The following is a 5,063-nucleotide window of genomic DNA, read 5'->3' on the forward strand; positions in this document are numbered from 1 at the left end:
ATAAAACCACGCCACCCACCCCAGACCCCCACCCACCCAGCGCCTCGCCCTCCTAACCTCCTCCTCCCCCCCACGGCGGGGAGGAGGAATGAACGGTCATTTGCGGCCACAGTGCCTCAACCTTTACTCGCGACCATGTGGACAATCATCATCATGGGCTGCACATTTCGTCATATTTTGTTTCCACTTTCCTCCGTCTCGTGCCAATGTGCTCACGTAGTGCCGGATCTTTCTGGCACCAATCTCGTGATGTCAAGCCGAAGTCATAAACTACACGGAGATTGGCAGACTCTATACGTCTACAAGTCAACACATGTTCCAATAACAGTGGCATTAAAATAAATATATAATCAGCGACGTTTCGGACAATAGTCCTTCATGTAGCTTTTACCAAAACGACACCGATTATATACTGTCCTCTACTTTCCCGTTAAGGCGACTGTTATTGATATATGCTTACTTTTTGGTTCTTTCGGTAAAGTCACGTATAAAGATAAAATAATACATTAAATAATAGCATACGACGTTTCGATTGCAACACAAGCAATCATCATCAGGTATAAATGAAATAGCAACAACAATCTAACCAGAAAACTATAGACAGACATATACGCAGACAGATATCACCAAGATACAGAGAGAGAGCAACACATAGGCACAGAGAGAGAGAACATCTCTGTGACGAGGCCTTAAATAGAGAGAAGGGGCGGGAGCGGAGAGAGGGAGGGGGTTAGAGAAAAAATAAGCATGTCAATGGGTAGGAAGACGGGTGGTAAAGTACGTAAGCTTGAAAATTAGGAGAACGGGAGATAGACACATAAATTAAATAACCTAGCAAAATATCGAAATGTAATGTAATGCAACACAGAGAGTCGGTCAACACACAATTAACGCATAGCCTGGTCGATTACGTATTTCAAAGATTGCTAAGTTAGAATTTAAGTATGAAAATTCCAAAGAGAGACAAAACACAAAACACGAGGAACGGAGACACACAGACAGAGCAGAACATAAGAACAACACAAAAAAAAACGAGTGGAGACAGAAAAAGTACACTAAATACACAGGCAGAGAGAGAAAACAAAAAACACTTAAATTCTAACTTAGCAATCTTTGAAATACGTAATCGACCAGGCTATGCGTTAATTGTGTGTTGACCGACTCTCTTTGTTGCATTACATTACATTTCGATATTTTGCTAGGTTATTTAATTTAATGTGTCTATCTCCCGTTCTCCTAATTTTCAAGCTTGCGTACTTTACCACCCGTCTTCCTACCCATTGACATGCTTATTTTTTCTCTAACCCCCTCCCTCTCTCTGCCCCCGCCCCCTCTCTCTATTTAAGGCCTCGTCACAGAGATGTTCTCTCTCTCTCTATGTATCTTGGTGATATCTGTCTGCTTATATGTTTGTCTATAGTTTTCTGGTTAGATTTTTGTTGCTATTTCATTTATACCTGATGATGATTGCTTGTGTTGCAATCGAAACGTCGTATGCTATTATTTAATTTATTATTTTATCTTTATACGTGACTTTACCGAAAGAACCAAAGAGTAATTCCTGCAGTCACGAAAGCTCAAAATTATGATATATGCTTGTTCACCATCACTCTCAATGCAGCAGCAGCAGCATCAAACAAAACGTTTTAATCTGTCGTGTAGTTTAGCTTCAAACTCGGACGCACATTTACCAGAGGGGGCAGTCCTTGCCTTGAGACATCTGGCGGTCCCACGGCATTTGTTTAAGCGAGAGGCTGACTGCTGACGATATGCTGGCAGACTATAAATGTGGTTTGTGGAGAACTAATGCTGCTAAGATGCTGCACTTCTATAAGGTATGGTGTGGCCAATGGGATGGGTAAAATATACATGTTTACGTCTCGGGGTATGTATTGGATGTATCTGGGATATGTAAAAGGTGCGTATTGCCTTTGTATTGATTTGTAACATTCACAGAGGCTATGCATAGAGTTCCTCTGCCCACTTCAGTGGTGGAATTAGCCATATTTGAATTTCTCAGCCTCAGCCGCTGCGTTATGAACCTCCATCAGGATGGATGAACGGTAGTGAATTCGGGCTCCAGCAGGCCGAATGCGCTTCACGATGGATTCCGGAGTGGCGTGCACTGGGAAGTCATCGGTCAGTAGCACACTGCTTGCTGCTGCCGGACAGCACGCACCGAATGGGACAGTGATGCGTGGCTGGGTCCCACCATTCAAGTCAGTCCCGTGCCTTCCAGTCGCGTAACGAGTGTGGGGGCAGTGGGTGCCAAAGCTTCGTATTTGCGCCCTCTTGACAACCACCGTGAGAGCTGTAGTGGCTGCATTTTGCCAAGACGGAGCGCCCCAACAGCGTTAAATGTTTGAGACCGTGAGCGTAACGATGCGATGAGGCAATGACATTGGTGTGATCATGGGGCAGTGGTACAAATAGCCACTGGAGACACACTCACACACGGAGACACACTCACACGCGGAGACACACGGAGACCCTCACACATGGAGACACACTCACACACGGAGACACACGGAGACACACTCACACACGGAGACACACTCACACACGGAGACACACGGAGACACACTCACACACGGAGACACACTCACACACGGAGACACACTCACACACGGAGACACACGGAGACACACTCACACACGGAGACACACTCACACACGGAGACACACGGAGACACACTCACACACGGAGACACACTCACACACGGAGACACACTCACACACGGAGACACACGCGGAGACACACGGAGACACACTCACACATGGAGACAATCACACACTCACACACGGAGACACACTCACACACGGAGACACACGCGGAGACACACGCGGAGACACACTCACACATGGAGACAATCACACACTCACACACGGAGACACACGCGGAGACACACTCACACATGGAGACAATCACACACTCACACACGGAGACACGGAGACACACTCACACAAGGAGACAATCACACACTCACTCACACACGGTGACACACACGGAGACACACTCACACAAGGAGATACTGAGACAGAATCACACACCGAGACACACTCACACACGGAGATACAACAACCGCCATTCGCCACTAAGTGGTGGTGACGTCACCACGAGGCTTGTGCCAGGCTATGTGCACGTTGAGGCCACGTGAAGTGTCGAACGCCCGCTGGCAGGTCACGGGGCAGACCCAGCGGGTGCGACTGGTCGACTGAGATGAGTGGCCGATGCACCACCTGTGTCCCCTACTGCCAATTTGATGTTTTAGCCACCCGGCGCTCCGCTCGTTGTTGTGAGCGTCGCTCCTCCGCCCTCCCTCTGCCCAGTAGCAGCAGCGTCCTTCACGAGCCTCCTCCACAGAGGCCGATTTTGACACTGCTGGTAGCAGTCATCGGCAGGTCCGCTCAGCTCCACATCCTCCTGTACCACATCACTCCATCTCTTATCCAGCCCGTGCCGCGCCCGTTCAGCCCTCTCGATCCGGCTGAACAAAAGCTGTTAAGGCATGCAGTGGCTGGGCATGCGGGCTACATGACCCAGCCAACGCAGCCTTGCCTGCCGGAGCTCACCGATGGGCCTGTGTCCAGATCCTTCAAGGATGTGTGAGCTCCTCACACAATCCAGCTTGGTTAAACCCAGAATGAATCGTAGGCAGGCCAGCCTGGATGTTTCTCACGGCGAAGATATTCCACAAGACAAAGGACAAAGATCCCCCATATAGCCTCAATAGACTGTTAGAACAAGTGCTGTTAGCGAGCACCTATGAAGGCCTGTACGGCACACGAGGGGGTGAGTGGCCAACACCACGGCCGGCCGCCTTTGTCTCCCCAGTGACGATGTTTACACACCGCACCAAGTCCTAATTTAGAGGCTGAGTAGACCTAGGGGAGGCCCATGACCGGTTCAGATAATTGTCACTGGTGTTGGCCATGAGCGGGAATAGAACTCTGGTCGCCAGGTTCGTATCGCAGCGTAGTGCTAACCACTGCGCCACCGCGCCCCACACAGAGACACACACATGCAAGTCCCACCGTCATCACACGGGTCGTTGGCTGTAATCATTACGCGGCCGGTGCTGTAATCGCATTCCCCGAGGCCTGCGTCATGTCGGGCTCTCACTGTCATTCACGAGGCGATAGATAACGGACGATGTATATTTGTCGTGTGCTGTAATCCACTGCTTCTTTCGCATCACTTGTTCTGAATGGAGCAAAAGGCGACTGCCCACGACACACCCCCCGCGTAGCGACCTCGCCGTGTGCCCGTCACGAGTTTTTTTTCTTATATCACTAAAGTGTTATCTTGAAGTTTTTTTTGCGCAATTTGACCCCTTGCACTTTGTACTCCGCCCAACATCACGACTTTGTCGATGTCACTCGAGATATCCCCGTTTCAAGGTTTTAACCGTCATTAATTATACAAAACACATTATTGCAACTCAGGTAGCTCGGCGCTCATTCAGAGCTGTACAGCCTCTGCTCACGTTGGCTATGTACGCTGCGAAAGCAGTTCAACGTACAAACACATACGTAGCGTTCACAATTACTCCTCGTGGTGGTGGTAGTCCCACAGCACTTGGCACACCCACTCTTTCTTATCTAAACCCGTTCTAAAAGGTAAGGCCCACTGAGCTATCATAGGTCTTTTTTTAGAAGCGACCTGGCCACAAATGATAGCTCAACGAAATGGCTTATCATGTGGATATTGATAGCAGCCAAATACTGTAAACTGCATGTTTCTAAATGTGGAGGGGAAAACCGGGAGGACCCGGAGACAAATCCACGCCACCACGGGGAGAACATGCAAACTCCAAATATACAACAGGCGTCAAGGGTCGGGATCGAACCCACGGTCCTTCTGCATACCAGGTGAGGCAGTTAACATTTCGCCACCGTGACATTTATCGCTACTACTCCTAACATGCTTCCTCTTGCCGTGAACTTCGCTTGTCGATTTCCCCGGCCGTGTTGAGGACCCGGTCTCCCCAGACACTGCCTGTTTCCTCTATTCCACACTGCGTTGTATGTGTAATAAAGTTCGTGAGAAAGAATGAGAGGATC

Source organism: Lethenteron reissneri, chromosome 33 (assembly GCF_015708825.2).
Source record: "Lethenteron reissneri isolate LAM-NWPU_2019-01 chromosome 33, ASM1570882v1, whole genome shotgun sequence".
NCBI classification, from domain to species: Eukaryota; Metazoa; Chordata; class Hyperoartia; order Petromyzontiformes; family Petromyzontidae; genus Lethenteron; species Lethenteron reissneri.